A 19,101-nucleotide genomic window follows, 5' to 3' on the forward strand; every position below is an offset into this window, starting at 1 on the left:
CACATGCACCGCAGTGTGACAATTGCTTTTCAAACATAAGAAATTTACCACAATTTACCAGAACTTTAAAAAAGACATCAAAGAGCGGAACACTTCTGGGAAAGGTCTAAGCATTGGGCAAGTTTATACGCTGCACAATTATGAGACGTTCTATTAATTGATTTATTTAACTTTTCAGAGTAACCACCATCTTTCTCTACACAGGAAAATATAGTTGTTTTGTGATACAGAAAAATGTCAATGTCCAGACCCTCTAATAGTGACATGTCCTGAAAGGGCAGGTCACAAACAATTTATTCCAAAACACACCATACTGGACAAATGCAACAAACTCTCCAGCATGTACTCCTGAAATGTGATGGGAACTTTTGGGGAAGCAGTTTTCCTTGTTTACCTTTGCACATCTACTTTCTCAGCTGTGCCCCAGTTCAGCAGTCCATTCCTATTGAAAGCATGTGAGCACATGTCTAACTTTAAGCATGTGCAAAAGTGTCATTGATCTCGATGAAACTTTAGCAAAATTTTAACTTTAACACGCTTAAGTGCTTTGTTGAATTGGGGCCTATATCAGTAACTGCTTTGCTGGACTTCTGAGCTCAGAACAGTAAACTTGTGAGTTTCGTAAAATAAGAGTTGATTAATTATTCATTTTTGCCAAATGCACAGATACTTAGGAAAGCTGATGTTGCCAAATAAGGCAATAAAAATCTTCAGGCTTAAGGATTAATGCACAGTGCAACATGTACACCAATATGCACAGTGTACAGTGCAGGGTTTGAGTTTGTTGTTTTCACTTTTGATGCTGTATCTGCAAACATAGATAGGGTAAAAGAGAAGCTCAAAACACAATTTTCTGTTTTATTATCCTATGTAGGCCTGACCCAAAGCCATTTGAAGTCCATAGGAGTCTTCTGATTGCAGTCAATGCGGCGTGGACCAGACGAATAGTGAGAGATAGTGCTCATAAAGCTAAGAACTGTAGACTCCTTTTAACTGCAGTATTATGGGGTGATCCTCTTGCCAATGAAGTTAATGTAGAAACTCTGATTGACTTCACTAGTGTAGGACTAGGCCTTTTGTTGCTACATTCAGGTTATGTCTACACAGGGATTTAAAAAATAAATTAAAAAGACTTGGCTGGCCTGGGTCAGCTGCAAATTTTTTAGCCTTGCATAGACATAACCTCAGTGCCTGCATACTACTGTGGTGATGGGTTCATTACCAGTGTCTTAGTTTAAATATTTCTACCTGAAATGAGTTATTTCACCCAACTACTATTCATGGTTCTCCATAAAACATTTTCTGATTACACAATTTGCTATTTATTATTGAATTTTCTACATGAATTATAATCTCATTCATCTTAATATTGGCAAGTATTTGAATAGTCCAAGAAACAGGAAGTTTAATCACTAACTAAATGTACCTCCAGTTGGGAAAGAAGTGTAATTAAGAAAAGCAAACCCATGGATCCCTACATTTTAGAGGCCAAGAGAAATCCTATGTATTAAAACAAACTGTGGACTTGAGCCAGCCATTCAGTTCCACCCCCAATTTTATCAAGACAGCCATGTGTGCTAAGTGTGTCATACAGGCCAACAACATTTAAAATGAGCCTTCTAAATTGTGCCTGCAAAACTTGCATCTATACCTATTTGCACTTCTGCTGCTCCAGTTTAGACAGTTCTTGTCTGTCATATAATTTCATAATATAGTCTAGTATAAGAGCAATCCTGTTCACTAACCTTTCAGTCACAGTTTTTAGGACAGTTCATTAATTATGAAAATATATAGTCCTAAACAGAATTGTAGAAGATAGAGTTTTGTACTTAGAACAAAATTTTCATTACTGAAGAGTTCCTTTGCACCACAACCATAAAGAAAAACACTGAAAGCATAAGAAATGTTGAATAGAAACTGAAACTGCTGTATTTGTAGTAAAAACATTGTGGATTAGTGAATGGAGTGTGGTTATTGCGGTGATTAGTTAATGATTTTGTCACGCTGCAGTTTGAGGGTAAGTTTGCAAAGCTTAGCAGAAATTCAATGAATATAGTTTTGATTATGTGTGCAAATTAAACATTGGGTTGCATTCTATGTGTAACTCGAGTGCTTTTTTTTATTTTCTACTATGGCTAAGATAATTATATTGTGTGGTTCAGAACACCACACATAAATCAAAGGATTTAGCGTCGTTTTGTAGAATACAGAGACAATCTTAATTTACCAGGCTTAAGTTACTACATGTGTTTTTCATTAAATAATCCATCGCTGATCTTCACAAAACCCCTCCACCACCATCAAAAATCATTGTCTAGAGCAGAACATCAAACAATAAAATTATCATTAGCTTTCTAGACCATTAAGGAATGAGAACCCCTGCATTAATCTTACTGTTATTTGGTTTTTGTAAAGTGACCTTCAAAAAGAGTTTGAATGAATAAAGCACTAAAGCATTTGCTGTGGAGTAGACAGTCTGACATTTAAGAGAATTCTCCAGTTTTACTGTAATCAACATAACATCACACATGCAGAAGTAATGATTTTTAAAGAAAGGCTGGGAGATAAAAAGATCAATTGCTCAGTCAAGGAAAGAACATTTATTTTGACTTCTGGATGTCTTGAATACATTTTAAAAAATGTATATACTGAAGTTGAAAAGATACAACATCATCTTTAGGCTGTAAAGCAATCGAATAGATTGCACATTGACGTAAATTATTTGCAAGAGGCATACAAGTGGAGATGTGTCAGATCTGAGACACCTGTATTCGTAAAGTAATAATGCCTTACATTTATGTACTGTCTTTCATCCATAAGAACCAGATCCCAAGATGTTTTGTAGAATGATAAAATGCAGCCACCTCTGGGTAATTTGTTAGTGCCAAACATGCTGTAGGTTAGGAAGTGAAGAACATCTTGTCCAAATGAATCTACAGTAAATAAGAAATTTGGGTATGTGACAATAAGAACTTAGCCAGGATATCAGAACTGGTATCTCTCACATAATGTCTTTAAAGACCGCAAGTGGTTATAGCTAGAGATGGGCCCCAACTGCAAAGTTAGGTGATGGATCTACATTTTTTTCAAAGTTCAAAGGAGGTCTGATATGGGGTTCTTTGTTCAAGCCTACCTCAATTTATGACTTTGTTTACAGTCCATCATAATGGCACCTCCTGTAACTCAACTCATTGGTTCACTCTACTTTAGAAGAAAATGTTCAAAGCAATGTGTCACCTTTATCTCTTCCAGAATCAGCTTAGGCTTTTTTCCTAAAATGTCTTCTGTCCATATGGCGGCAAATATTAAACCAGTGTAACTATGAAGTGTAAGAAGGTCACAATTCAAGGTACTATAGAGAATTGTTACCAGCGCAATCAGAGATTGTACAAAAGGCATGCAGCCTCTCTGTGGATGGTCTTTTCCTCCTTGCAGTTCCCTGGAAACCCAACCCAACTCAACTCTTGTTTTCATAGATTCCAAGGCCAAAAGGGAGATTGTGATCATCTAGTCTGACCCTACTGTACAACACAGGCCATAGAACTTCCCCAGAATAATTCCTAGAGCAGATCTTTTAGAAAAACATCATCTTGGTTTAAAAATGGTCAGTGTTGGACAGTCCACCACGACTCTTGGTAAGTTGTTCCAATGGTTAATTACCCTCACAGTTAAAAATGTATGCCTTATTTCCAGACTGAATTGTTCTAGCTTCAACTTCCAATTATTAGATTGTGTCATACCTTTCTCTGCTAGATTGAAGAGCCCATTATTAAATATTTGTTCCCCATTTAGGTACTTCTAGGCTATAATCAAGTTACCCTTAACCTTCTCTGTGTTAAGCTCAATAGATTAAACTCCTTGAGTCTGTCTCTCTAATGCATGTTTTCTAATCTTTTTATCATTCTCAGAGCTCTTCTCTGAACCCTTTCCAATTTATCAACTTCCTTCTGGAATGGTGAACACCAGAACTGAACACGGTATTCCAGCAGTGGTTGCACCAGCGCCAAATACAGAGGCAAACAAACCTTTCTTTTCCTACTTGGGATTCCCTAGTTTATGCATCCATGGATTGCATTAGCCCTTTTGTGCACCGTATCACACTGGTAGCTCATGTTCAGCTGATTATCCCTCATGACACCCAAATCTTTTTCAGTCACTGTTTCCCAGGATAGAGTTCCCCACTGTGTAATTATGGCCCACATTCTTTGTTCCGTATCAGTGAGTGACCTGCCCTCTTCATTATTTACTACTCCCCCAATTTTTGAGTCATCAAAACTTTATCAGTGATGATTTTATGTTTTCTTCCAGGTTATTAATAAACGTTAAATAGCATAGGACTAAGAACTGATCCATGTGGAACCCCCTTAGAAATATATCCATTCAGTGATGATTCCCTGTTTACAGTTACATTTTGTGAGCCAGCTTTTAATTCATTTAATGTGTACCATGTTAATTTTAAATCTTGCTAGTTTTTTCATCAAAAAGTCATGCAATACCAAGTTAAATGCCTTACAGAAATCTAAGTATATTACATCAACACTATTACTTTTATCAACTAAATTTGTAATCTCATAAAAAAAGATATCAAATTTGACAGGCTCTATTTTCCATAAACCCATGTTGATTCGCATTAATTATATTAACCTCCTTTAATTCTTTCTTAATCAAATCCCAAGTAAACCATTCCATTATCTTGCTCGGGATCAGTGTTAGCATAACAGGTCTATAATTACCTGAGTCAATCCATTTTTAAATATTGGTACAGTGCTATTTTTTTCCAGTCTTCTGAAACTTTCCCAGTGTTCCAAGACTTATTGCAAATCAACCTTAAGGGTCCAGCAAACTACCTAGCCAGCTCTTTTAAAATTCTTGTATGCACTTTATCCAGACCTGCTGATTTTAAAATGTCAAACTTTATTCACTGCTGTTTAACATCTTCCTGAGATACTAGTGGAATGGAAAGAATGTTATCATCATATGATATGACTACATCATCTGTTTTTTCCCCAAATACAAAACAGAAATATTTATTGAACACTTATGCCTTTTCTGCATTACTATTGATAATTCTACCATTTCAATCTAGTAATGGACCATTGTTATGATTCTCTTTGTTCCTAATAGACTTCAAAAAGTCCTTCTTATTGTCCTTAATTCTGCTGACTTTAGATTTCTCCTTGTGCTCCCTTTGCTTCCCTTATCAATTTTCTACAATTCTTAGCTTCTGATTTATATTCATTACTATCAACTTCCCCTTTCTTCCATTTGTTATATAGATTTATAGCTTCCTCTCTAAACCAGGTCAGGTTATTTTTAACCAAGATGGCCTTCTTCCTCAATTTTGAGATACGTAGAAGAATCCGTTGGTTTCGGGAGCCAAACACAGTATTCATTATGGTGGGGAAAAGGCAAATGTTCTGCCCTAAGGGGCCTAAACCAAATCTCTTAACTCTCCTAGCATGAGGGATTGCCCTTAGATGGAAAGAAATTCCATGGAAATGCAATGAACAATTTGACACTTTTGCTCCTCTTCGCTACAGGTAGAGTTTCAACGTATCTGAGCTCTCTAAAAGCAGCTTCCACTGTGTTGCCATTATTATTTATCACTTCCGATTATTTTTAGTTACTAAGGGATACATAAAATAAAATACAGTATTCATGGAGTTTAGATAGCTTTAATTCAGAACACATTTAAGAGGGACATTCAAGGACAGATGAATACTTAGCACATGGTAGACCACATGTTCTTCTTTCCTTTCATCTGAAGGATTTGGAACCTAAGCTAAAGTAGAATCTACTATTATTAATTATACTTCAAATCATTAAAGCTCCAGCAGCCATTCAGCACTCTCAATTTATCAACATTCTCAGACACCATATTCAGACAATAAGTCCCATCTCACGCTAGTCTCAGAGCACTGAGTTATTAAGCATTGTCTGGATCCCAATGAAACCTAAGGAAAAAATGTTACAGAAAAGAAAAATCTTAGAATGGAATGTCCCAGAATCATGCTTCTTTTATGGGTTGTGTCCAGCTGGTCACATTAAATTGAATTAAAAACAAATGGAAGGGAAAACATGAAGATTGAAGAAAGACTTACGAAGGCAAATGATTGATATTATGTTACTTATAGAAGCACTGGGCCATAAAACTGCAGATAAATAATCATCATGATATTTTCATCCTTGCTACCCTGGTTGGAGATTTCATCAACTTTCATAAATGAAGCACAGCCAGGTGAGCTCAGTACTTGGGTAACAGGCCTCCAGTAGGAAAGCGCTGCCCGTAGTTTGGCTGATGATTCCACGTGAGGCTTAAAGGAGCACTGTGTTGCTAGAGTTGCCATATCGTGATGAAAACCAGAACCAAGGTCATGAGCACTTGAGTGATCGTTGAAGATCCCCTGGCACTAAGCTAAGTTAGCCCTGGTTCCAGTGAGGGTAACTGCATTATGCCTACCTTAATTCCCCTTGTAGGTTACTGGAGAATTTATTCCTGTGTGGAAGCTGTTCTGATTAAACAGTTCTTGCACCCTCCTTAAGTGTGGTTGCATTTCTTCAGGAGGGAGAGTGAAATGATTTATTCTGTTTATTCTGGAAGGCTCAATAGGCCTCTTTGGGATTTAAGGTACCATATAAATGTAAATTTCTATAATGATGATAAAAGGGAAAAAAGGTCTTCAAATATGAAAACACTGAAAATGAGGTGTGGAAAATATAGCTTACATTTTTAATTGAATTTTCGTACCTTCACAGAAGGACAAAACAGTAGCAATCATGCATACAAATACTGGAACTTTGATAGGGGAGGAAAGACTTTTCATCTGCATTGTTGCTGTTGTTTTTTTTTGCCAGTTCTATGATTTAAATTCATTTTCAGATTATACACAATTCAGTATTACTAACTATCTTATTTATTTACTTGGGGATAAGAATGGACACACTTTGCTCCAGGCTGAAATTTGTAATGCAGTGTCTCAGACTCAGAAGGAATTCATATCTTTACTACATTCAGCAAAAATCTGTTTAATCCAATTTGAAATAAGAGAATGTAAAATAGATTTTTGGCTTCTGGCTTTATCTGCATTCACATACCTAAATGGGCATTATTTTCAAAACTAAAAATTCAAATGAGATTATTTCATAGTAGAATCTAATTGCTTTAGATATTTGGCATAACATGGTCCAAATTCAGCCTTGGTGTGCGAACGCACATGTTCTACCTGGAACTGCACCCATGTACTCGAAGGGCTGGATTTGGCCACATCTTTCAGTAGTATCATGTGCAATGAAAACTTTGTGTTGGCAGAATCGCAAAAGCTTCAGTTCTTTTTTGGAGAAGCAGAGCTACAGTGTTTATCTGGAGATTATCTGAACTTTCTAAATCTCGTTAGCCTCAAAATAGGGCTAAAAATTTTGCAAGTCTAGGCTTTTCTAAAACATTTCCAGATCTGATATCAGAAAACAGCACTAAGAGAATCAACATAGATAGAGTTTGTTTATGTCCACATTCACCAGATGGAGTGGAATACTGCATGGTTTAAAAACGTACATTTATTTTTGCTGGGTTTCCACGGGCCTAATCCTGTAAAGTACCGAACATCTCCTGAGTGCTTCTGAGTGCTCTCAGCCTTCAAATCTCATGAAATTTGAGGGAAGTTGGCACTTCGATTGACTTTCTATGATTTTCTTTGCCATTCCAATAACTTGGGTAAATAAACAGTATATCAATGCATGTTACAAAAATGCATACAAGTGTTCTGGTCTGTCGGGGAAATACTCCAGTGCTCTAGATTTTCAGTTAAACTATGTATTGTAAATGTCTATGCAAGGTTTAAAAAATAACCACCAGTTTACTCAAATAACATTAAAACTGTGTCACAGACTAAAGGGAAAGTCAATGAGACTTTATTGGCATGACGAGGTATAGACAGGCTCTTCACGTATCTATCAGGAGTTGGTAAAATCCACCCAGAATAGGGCCAAACACTGTGTGCTTGGGGTTTGATTCCATAGGTCCATCTGTCATTACCACACCTTCCTGATCCAGTGGCAGATTGCTACATAGTATGATGCTAATTCTAAATCAAGGCTCCTTCTCCATCTTCAGATCATACCCCTGAGAAACTCCTGACGATTTTAATGAGAGGTTAAGCTATTCCCTACTTTTGATCTGCTCTCTGAAGCATCTTCCTTGATTTTCTATACCCTATCTTTTGTTGGTGTCGTTCACAAATATTTAAATGAAATTTATTGTCTCTATTTAAGTTTAAAATGTGAAGGGCGGAGGCGGGAGAAACCATATGTCAAGAAAACTGAATCAAAGTGAAAGTGGTATCAGCCTGAGGAGGCTAAATTTGACCTGATGTTTTCTATTTTAACTACTGGAAAATTTTGGTGAGATGTGGGCTCTGTGCGACATCTGTTTGGCTTTTGGGCGTGTGTGGCAGGGACTGATGTCTTTCTTTGTATGAAACTGCACAGTATCATATGCTGATATAAAACGTGAACACCCACATAGAAAATTCATGTAGTCTGCTGTGGTATTTCAGCTGTCCTTGTTTTGGTAGGTTTAACCAATGGTGTCTCTCAGGACACAAAAAAAAATGCTTTTCCACACTGTCAATAGTTCTTATCCAAGCTCTAAACCAGTGTTTTATTTTGCAAACTGATGGAACAAAATCATTATTTTTAATAAGCATACTCATACCGAATCCATCCCAGTCCGTTAATTCAAGCTGTAAGGACATGTTGAAACGTTGATCTCAGAACGTCGCTCCAATTCACATTGCACATATGGATTTGAGGGTGTAATATAGCTCCCATCTCTGTTCTGTCTAGTTACCCTAAAGTCTAATGGTCTGATTTTCAGAGGTGCTGAACCCCTAAGACTCTCATTGAAGTTATCCCTGAAAAATCAGACCATAATCCCACCCCCAAGATCAGAAATGAAAACAACCACCTTTTGAAACAAATCTTGGGTTTTGTAATGTCCCCTACTTCTCAACAACACAAACACTCATTTGTAAATCCAGGCTTTTTTGACAAAAATATTTAAATTGAAATTTTAGCATGTTCTATATGGCTCTACTGAAACCAGAGCCTAATATTTCCAGGGCTTTACAATCATGTGCCTGCAATCCAGCTTCCCACCCCATTGCTGGCAATAGTTAGCCATTCAGACTGTACTAAAAGATGCCTGAAGGCGGAGAAACATTGCTAGATTTTTTTTTAAACTGTCAATATTTTAATTGCTGCTGCTGCTTATTTTTATATTTCCATCCCGATGTTCCTTAGGGCATCTTTAGACAATCAGGAAGATAGTGTTGCACCTAACCTGAAGGACAATCTTTAACATTTATCAGTTTTTCAGTCACTAAAGCATTTTATGTTAGTGCAGTTTCTATTTCCATGTAAAATCCTGAACATCTGCTCCACAGGAGATGGGGTTGCTACCAAGCACTACTGTTAGATTTCTCGCCAAGGAGTTTCAGTGCTTCATGTGGTTTGTGTTTTATCCTTTAAACAGTTGATTATGTTTTATCCTTTCTTCCATAAAAGCTAAATATAGGCAAGATCTTCACTAATCTGAAACATTTTATGAAAAGGACAGTATTTTTTTTTTAAATTAGCTTTCTGGGTAGATATTACAAATGTATAAAATAAGTAAGCACAATGTCTCTTATGTTACATCTGTGTAACAGGGAAGTCTCAAGTAGGAGTAAAGTATTTATTTGACCTGTATTTGGCACTGGTGCAATGGCTGCTGGAATCCTATAGCCAGTTCTGATGCCCACAGGATGTTGATAAATGGGAGAGGGTTCAGAGAAGAGTCATGAGAATGATTAAAGGATTAGAAAACATGCCTGATAATGATAGAGTTAATGAGCTCAATCTGTTTAGTTTAATAACGAGAAGGTTCTGGGGTGACTTGATTGCAATTTAGAAGTATCTAAATGGGGAACAAATTCTTAATAATGGGCTTTTCAGTCTAGCTGAGAAAGGTACAACACAATCCAATGACTGGAAGTTTGAAGCTAGAAAATTCAGGCTGGCAATAAGGCGTACATTTTTCACAATGAGGGTAATTAACCATTGGAACAGTTTACGAAGAGCTGTGGTGGATTGTCCATCACTGACAATTTTTAAATTAATATTGGATGTTTCTCTAAAGCTCTGCTCTAGAAATTATTTTGGGGAAGTTCTATGGCCCCTGTTATAAAGGAGGTCAGGCTGGATCATCAGAAAGGTCCCTTCTGGCCTCGGACTCTATGGTTGCAGACATACAGTAACCAGTATTTGGCCTTGTCCATTCCACAAATGCCAACGTTGTGCTTTATGCATCTTTCCCTGAAGCAGGTGAGACTGTCCAACAGAATGAAAATGAGATCTTTCAGAATTTTTCATGGAAAAAAAATGAGAGAGTGAGAGAGTATCTCCATAGCCCAGGGATTAGGGCACTTGTCTCGGTTGTGGGAGATTCTTGATCTGGTGCAGCAATTTTTATGTTTCCAAATACGTGCTATTTTTACAATTTGTGGGTGAAATCTTAGCTCCACTTAAGTCAGTGGGAGTTTTGCCATTGTTTTCCACAAGGCCAGGATTTCATCTGATATCTGCATATTTTTATATACTCACATCTGTTACTGTGATTTGGTTTTGATTCAGAAATTACATAAAGTCCTGTGACAAACTTATAACATTTCACCAAAGATGCTGCCTGACCTTCTCATCTGCCCCTTGGCATTGGCCAGGTTGAAAGATAAAGATTGCTTACAAGAAGTCACTGAGAAATTAGAATGTGAAGGATATTCTAAGAACAGTTCAAACATTCATTCCAAACATTCAGCTGCCCAGCTTAAGCTTCTTCGCTATGTGTTTTATATTTTCCCTCTGTGAATTATACCCCTGCAAATCACATTTCTAAAGACAGAACAGAACAGACAGTAACTATTCCTGGTGAAGGAAATGTGGATCCCTATTGTTAAGTTCTATCAACAGATCACTCGTGTTTCTTCTTAAGCTAACTTTAATGGGACTGCTGCCTTCTCTGTTGGACCACACAGCACAATGGTCAAGAAATAGAAACTCAATGCTCTCATTATGAAACTTCAAGCACTTTTTATATTGGCCTCCAGCATAAAGTAATTGGGGAATATGAATTCTGAAAACTGAGTTACAGTCTCAAATTATGGACACCCCTAGCTATTTATATCCAGAAAATACTACAACCACGCCGTGTATGTTTTCTGGATTCTACTCTGCGTCTCATGCCCACACAGGTCACATAGCTAAACCCAAGGAACACGCATTACTTTGAAAATGTTCCAAAGCTAGCTAGGTGCAGTGTGCTTTCAGTTTCCACCTTAACCTGTCTCTATATGTAACCATTTATTTAAATAGCCTATTAGTGTGATTTCTTAGTGAAGACAAGATTCTGCTCTTGGTGCCCTCATTTTGAGCTTGGGGGTGGTGAAGTGTGGAGGAGCTGCAATGAGGCTGAAGACTCAACCAGAATTCTTCTTGGGGCACTCACACCAGAACAGTAGCTACCCGAGCTTCGGAGTGTGGTCCCAACTTTGCAGGCCCTCGTAGAGGCAGAGAGGCAAGTCACTGCACTTCCCCCTTCCCCGTTTTTGTACACCTACTGACTGCCTAGGTAGTGCTAAGAGGGAATAGACACTATGCTTCCCAATGCGATTCTTGTCAGCCATTAGGGCACAGGTGGAAGGAGAGACTCCTTGCACCATCTCCTGCACCTACACGCATGTGCAAGGACCAGGTAAACTCTGGCTCATAAGGGTAAGTCAGGCCCTCTTACTAAGTTATGTTACAGTGTACTTTATATCCAAGTTTATTGTTAGAACTAGATAGCATCAAGCTACCCGGTTTGGGACGGATGGATTTTGGAATGTTGATCTAAGAAACTGAATTTCCCTACATCTGCTTCACAAAGACCTACACAATACAGCCATACATTAAAATATTTAGATTTGCATTGCTTGTACTGCAAAATGTATTATCTGCTGTTGCCTAGCAAAACACCACTTTGTATACTAATAGTTTGCAAGAAACCTGGCAAATTTGTGTTGTATTTACATAGAGATTTGCAATAACCATTAGCTTCCACTGTGCTGGGCTTTCAGAACACTACATGCCATTGTTTTCATTAGAAAGCAAAAGTATTAATGACTGCAGACACTGACAGTAGTACTGCATGCTCTCTTCAAGAGCTAGCCTTGAAAATAATGGTTACTGCTGTTTGGAAATATTTCTTCTAGTCTTCAACAGATTTTGCACAAGTGTCTCTGAAAAGCTCATTCAAACGGGGTCTACAAACATGTTTGAAGAAAAATTCTAGTTAGAAATCATCAAAATATTCATGTTTTTTTTTCACAGTACACCTGTCTCCAAGTTAGCAGTAACAATTAGCCAAGTAGGAGACCTTAACAACCAGTTAGCATATATTACCTTTGAGTCACACACACAACTCCCCACTGATGTCTGTGTGGATAGCCCACTGTGTGCAGCCCAGAGAGGTAAGGGAAAATGAGGTCAGAGCCTCTGTAAGGAGCCCTTTAATTCTTCAGAGGTGTTTTGTGAGGATATAATACTGTACATGAATTTCTATGCCTGTGTAATTCCATAAATCCCAATGCTGTAATTGGATTACATTTTTGATGGTTTTCTTTCTTTCTTTCTTTCTTTCTTTCTTTCTTTCTTTCTTTCTTTCTTTCGCAAAGCAGGAGTGAAGTTCTCTGTGATGCTTGAATTCGCACACTTTTCCCACTTATGCTTCAGTAATTCTCTGTGTGAATTCAACAGGGTTCTTAGCATTAAACACCTACATCAAACTGCTGACCTTTTGCATCACTTAGACTTTGCTAAGAGAACCCATGCTTTCAGGAGCAGGGATTTGTACATCAGAGAAATTATCATAAGTCTACTGAGCCACCATTTACAAGCATTCCTCGAATGCTTTCTCATACTTTTGTTGTTTTCCATTGAGTGTTGATTCTACAAGAAGTCACTGAGAAATTAGAATGTGAAGGATATTCTACACTTGATTCTACACATATAAAAGCTGTAACCATGGTGGAATGCCTGCTACCTAATGAAGGATAATATCAAAATACGTGCTGGCATATCAATTACCTGCTTCTATCTGTGTTTAAAAAAGGAATCAGCTTTAAATGTTGGTTCGTACTGCTCTGCATGAAATCACGCTGGGATAGGCCTATAGCTCAGACTATAACCTAATGCAGTTTAAAAGGTTATGTTGCACTGGGCAACAAATGTAAATAGGACCTACGGATGGAGGGATACATAGGCCACCAGTAGTTTTTAAACAAGAACCTCTGTTGGCAGGAGTGACTTAGGGCTACCAGAAGTTTCCCATATGAATGTCTGCTGTCCTCGAAGGGAGGGGGCACACCAGCAGTATTTCCAGAAGATCCTTTTGGAGCAAAGCCTGGTACAACATGCTTATAACTTATATATAGCATATATAACTTGTCTAACTTTTCTTTGTTCTGATTGGTTATGTTTGTGCAGCATGCACAAAACTGAGGGCAAAATTCCAAGGCTGAATTTAAGGCCCGGAAAAGTCATATTTGCATTAGTAAAAAGTAATTGTCATTGTGATGGATTGCAGTATTCTTACCATATTTACTTGAAAAGAAGTTCAATTGAAATTAATGGAATACCATTACTATTCAGCGCCAATAAAGGTATAATAATCTGCCCCATGGTTACTGATGTTAAAGGTATGATTTGAAGGTTGTTTTTTACAGCAGTTGGATTTTCCTATATATTTTACTCATGTGTAATGTATATTTAGTCTATATCTACATAATACATATCAAATTAAAGTAGCAAGACTTGCAGAAATGCTGTGGCAACACAAATCAACCTGTCAAGTTTTATTCTGTATCATAATACTTCTCACTTCGTATTTCACAAATTATATGTGTGCAAAGTTCCAAACTCAGTGTCTCCTAGAATTCTGTAATAGTTGTCTCAGCCAAAACGGAATTTTATATATAGTACTATGAGCTTTAACCTAAGATATACCTGCCATGTCCTGGATCTAATTTCATTTCAGCTGTAAAAGAGACCACCCAATTGGAGAAGGAAATATTTTTATCTCCATGCTAATTGGTAAATGATTTTTTTTCAGCAGTTAGGCTCCCCTGGAAATGAGCCAGGTATGTAGTAGAGTACAAACCATTGAAAAATGAACAGAGACCACCAAACTCTCTTATTTTCAGACAATCTCACTGGCACCTGATAAACACAGAGTGGTTTTGTGTTCCTACTAGCACTGGAAATAGATTACAGACTTCTATATGGATCACCCATCTTTTCCTCAGTATCACAATATTATGCCATGTTCACATCTTATGCATTTTCTTGTAGTGTCGAGACTAAATTTTTATTATTGTTACTAAGGTTTTATTGACCATCTCTCAATGTAAGCTTTTATTATCAGGCATTTAAATCAGAGTCTGTCTTGCTTTTATCTATTGTCATAATTGTTAAAAAATGATTGGCTCTCTGTGTTCTAGATAAGCGTGCCATTCAACAACTGCCCAAAGGTCCAGTCCAGCAAATCCTTTCTTACACAAATAGATCAGCTGAACTATTTGCTTGAGGGCTTGTATGATTGGGGCCCCCCAATACTTTGTGTTATTGTAAAATAATTATACACAGATCCTACAAAGCAGCCATGAGATTTAACTGGAAAGTCTCTTATCTGTTTCCCTTTACTTATAATGCTGATGCTAAAAGTTAAAGTAATATGATACTAGCTAATTACTTTGCAGCTGTCTTTTATGTACAATTGGTGATCTGGCCCAATTAAACAAGAATCAAACTTCCAAACAAGTTTAACATTTACTATTTACCTTTTTTTTTTTCAATTTTGTGTATGTGCATTTCCTGTTGTTAGTCAGCTGCTACCTGAATGCTGGAATACTAACAGAAATTCTGTTCATGTGATATTATCTACTAGCCTCCCTTCTGAGAGGAGGAAAAACCAGGAATCTGCATGGCATGTGGAAGTCCTGGGAAGACAAATAAACTAATTTCCTTGCCCTGGTCACCTGAGCAATAGCAGGACTACGTAATGCTAATACTCAGCAGACATTACAGAATTCTGACTGAGGTCAAGAGGAGTTTGCAATATAGACAAATGACAGGATATGGCAAAAAGACAGAATTTCTGAGTATTTTCTTCTCATATACTTCTCATATACATGTGATGTGACTGTTATTTTAATAATATATTATCAGATTGTGTAATCTCCACCTTTTTCAGTTGCTTCGCTGGCTTCCCATTGTCCACTGCAACACACTTAAATATCTTGGGTGAAATCCTGGCCCTATTAAAGACAATGGGAGCTTTGCCAGGATTTCACCAGTTGACCTTATTGTCACTCTGCTACTAATGCTTTCTCCCAGCCTGTTCATTTTGTCAGCAATCAAGAGCAGCCTTCAGTGCCCTGCTTGTCTTTTCTTCTTTCCGTCTTCATACCTTTTTCCACCTCTCACTTCACTGAGTCACCACCTGCTCGGCATTCATGTCCCATCTAAAGACTCTCTTCTTCGGGTTGCCCAGGAGAAGTGAATGAACATTTTAAAATACCCCAAACACTGTAAATCATTTCTCCCTCTAGGCTTTCCAGTGCATGCCATTTCTTTCTCTATTGCAAAAGTTCCAAAGCTGTGCTTTGTGGACCATTGGTGGTCATAGAACCCTCGTTCTTGGTCGGAAGAAAGGTGGCTGCTCACAAAGTGCTCGGTTTTCTGGTTTTGCCACTGCTCAATCATATTAAAGTACATTAAGGGTCAGATTTTCATTTATGTTAAGGCCCTTTTACATCACTCTGACAATGTACAAGGGCCTTAACATGGATATAAGCCACATTATGTTCCTAGAGCAGAGCAGAGGGGCCTTAGTGTAATTAAGAATCAGGCCCTAAATGTTTTCCTAATGTTACCTTTTTATGTGTCAGGCTTCAGAGTAACAGCCGTGTTAGTCTGTATTCGCAAAAAGAAAAGGAGTACTTGTGGCACCTTAGAGACTAACCAATTTATTTGAGCATGAGCTTTCGTGAGCTACAGCTCACTTCATCGGATGCATACCGTGGAAACTGCAGCAGACTTTATATATATATGTGTAACTGTGTAGATACCAGGTACCACAAGGATATTGTGTGATTGTGAGTGGGAAGGGAGGCGCCCACACAACACTTTCAATTAACAATTTCACTGTACTATAAAAGAATCTGCTAGATTGTAAGGTCTTCAGGACAGAGACTGGCTTAATTTTGTGTCATGCATAGCACTAACAGCTTGGCACTGGTTAATAAGTAATAACTAATAGTCAGTAGTTTATCAAGAAAATAAAGACTATCATAAGACTCATGCTAACTTTTCAGTGGAAGCCAGGGATTAAACTGGAATAATTCAAACATGTTAAACCTGGTATAGTTCAGAAGGGTTTTGATGTGTTATATAATGGCTTCAGCTCGTTCATTTTGGAGTCTCCTAACCAGTATAAATCTGTGTACACAGCCAATCCATTTCTTTTTCTCCTTTTCCTTTTGATCCTACATCCTCCTTCAAATTTTGTAAAGTAGGCTTATCATTATGCACCATCTGATTGCTTTGAAATAGCTATATAGACACCAGACCAAATACCAAAGATCAAATGTACTAGTAAGTTTCATTTTGCTATCAGTCCATCAGTGATTGGTTAAGGCAACCAACCAAACTAAACCTTCCCTTTACACCATACGAAATGTTGGGTTTGGGGGAATGTATGTTTAGCACACAGGGTTGTGCCTTCCTACATATACATTAGTAATATACAGTTTCTTAATTCTAGGACTGTGAAGAAATGTAGAATAAGGAAGACTTCATAATGAACAATAAATGGTAGCCTTAAGAGGTCCACGTTTCTCTTCAGTACTGCTGTTAGCTCAGATGTACCTATGCTCTGTTCATTTGACCTCTAATTCAGATTGACATGAATAATATAAAAAAGGCACAGTGTGCTGTGGGATGTACATGATAATGTTTGACTCCATGGGAATTTTTTTCACCTGTTTGCATATAATGGAGATCCTTTCATATCTGAATTTATACTGAAAAAGGAAGAAATGAAAGGATGTGCTCATCAGTGACCAATTAATTAGTTCAGTGTTCTATCTCCTATTAATGACAGTGATATATGAAATCAGGAATCCAAGGCAACAAACTGCTTGTAAATAGAAGCGAATACAGTTTCTCCATCAATGTAACAGTACTTTGTTTATAAAGCAATACTTCTCTTTTCTGTTTTGGATTGTTGGGGTTTGTTTGTTTTTGTGTTTGTGTTTTTGTTTCTTTTTTTAATTCAAACATCTAGCTGTAAATTTGGCCTATATTTTCCCTACTTTTTCATTTCTGTTAGGTTTAATGTGTACTTTATAATAGTGCAATCAGTGGAACACAAGCTGTGTTAGTAACTAAAATGCATAATTCCATTTAACAATGGATCGCATATCTGACATTGCACTCCAAGTGGCTGCTTTCACATCTTTTCACTTGTTGTGTCAGAAAATCAATCAATGACTTCAGCAAAATCTTGATACTTTTCTCCCATCTACAGAGAGGGACGTTAATTATTTATGGCCTCTCTTCTTTTTCAGAACTCATCTATTCTTAACCTAAACACCTCACAGAATATGCATTACTGAATCTGCCTTGGTTCTCCTGTTACCATTCTTCTGAAGTTTAAGTAAGTCAGGATACAATGTCTGGTAATTCAAAGCTTTTTAGCAGCCAAAAGAAAACATTTGAAAAGACTGATAATAAATCATTCTGAATGTTAAGCTATTTCATATTTCACTATGCTAAGCTCTGTTCTATGCATTGCATGCACAGTAAAGTTCACATATCAGCATATTTTCACAGGGGTGATGGTCTTGGTGAATTTAGTTTATTAGAGGCTGAAGACTTCCTGGTTCAATGGCCAATGTGGCTGGGTATATGATGGAACACAGGAAGCTGTTGGCAGCTTCTTGACAAGAATGACTTACTAAAACTGTAAGAGAAGATTTTAACCCGAAGAATGTATTAACAACTCAAGTTCTGTCAAGAACTTTTTTTATATAGGCTCAGGACCCAGGGACTATGTGACCGAATGGATCTATGTTCTACCACAAGGCCCCAGGCTTTGTAGCATTGCAGTGCAAAACCTATGGCAAACTGGAAATTCTGTGGCAGCATCAAGTAAATCCAAAAATGGAGGGTTTTCTTGAAATAAAAATGGAAAAGGAATAACATAGTCAGTAAGAGCTTATGTTTGTAAAAGTCTAAATTTGGAGGCAAATTTGAGTTGTTCCTTTGTGTTCCGTTGCTGTTGTGTAAGCAGGGACAAGAGATGGAGAATAGGTCTCCCTTTGAAGATAATGGCAAATCTATACTAAGTAGTGTGAAGTATTATGAGAAGTATTTTTAAAAGTTAGGCATTTGATTGTATGATTTACACATGATGAAGCAAAGCAGAGCCACAAATGGGTAAAAAGAACTAGATAGGTTCATGGAGAATAGGTCCATCAATGGCTATTAGCCAGGATGGGCAGGGATGATGTCCTTAGCATCTGTTTGCCAGAAGCTGGGAATGGGCGACGGGGATGGATCACTTGATGATGACCTGTTCTGTTCATTCCCTCTGGAGCACCTGGCATTGGCCACTGTTGGAAGACAGGATACTGGGCTAGATGTCTCTTTGGTCTGACCCAGTATGGTTGTTCTTATGTTCTTAATGTCACATCATCCCTAACAAGTGAAAATATTTCTGATAGGATCTTCTCCACTGTGTATTCAGGCCAAAATTTTCAAACCTGAATACCTTAAGGTAAACTTCTGAATCCATGATTAGGTAGCTAAGTAACAGGGACCTGATTTTCAGCGAGTGAAAAAAATCCCATTGAAGTCAAGGGGCGCTAAAGGTGCAGAAAATCAGATCTCTTTTAGTTTAAGTGCCTAATTTTATATACCAGGTTTGAAAAGGTTGGCCTTGGCTCATACAATTTATTTATCCCTGTGACT

The 19,101-nt window shown here is 37.5% G+C and overlaps 1 protein-coding gene across 7 annotated transcripts in view; it reads left to right on the top strand.

Moving 5' to 3' along the window:
* Positions 1–19,101, top strand: part of RUNX1 (RUNX family transcription factor 1) — a 210,614-nt gene that overhangs the window by 69,131 nt on the left and 122,382 nt on the right. For 2 of the 7 annotated variants that reach the window (XM_073361374.1, XM_073361367.1), the window contains exon 2: positions 17,697–17,785. The exons of the other annotated variants lie outside the window; for them this stretch is intronic. The gene's annotated coding sequence lies outside the window, so the exon portion shown is untranslated. The remainder of the gene's footprint in view (positions 1–17,696; positions 17,786–19,101) is intronic. 7 annotated transcript variants of the gene reach the window in all.

Source organism: Lepidochelys kempii, chromosome 1 (genome assembly GCF_965140265.1).
Source record: "Lepidochelys kempii isolate rLepKem1 chromosome 1, rLepKem1.hap2, whole genome shotgun sequence".
NCBI lineage: Eukaryota > Metazoa > Chordata > Testudines > Cheloniidae > Lepidochelys > Lepidochelys kempii.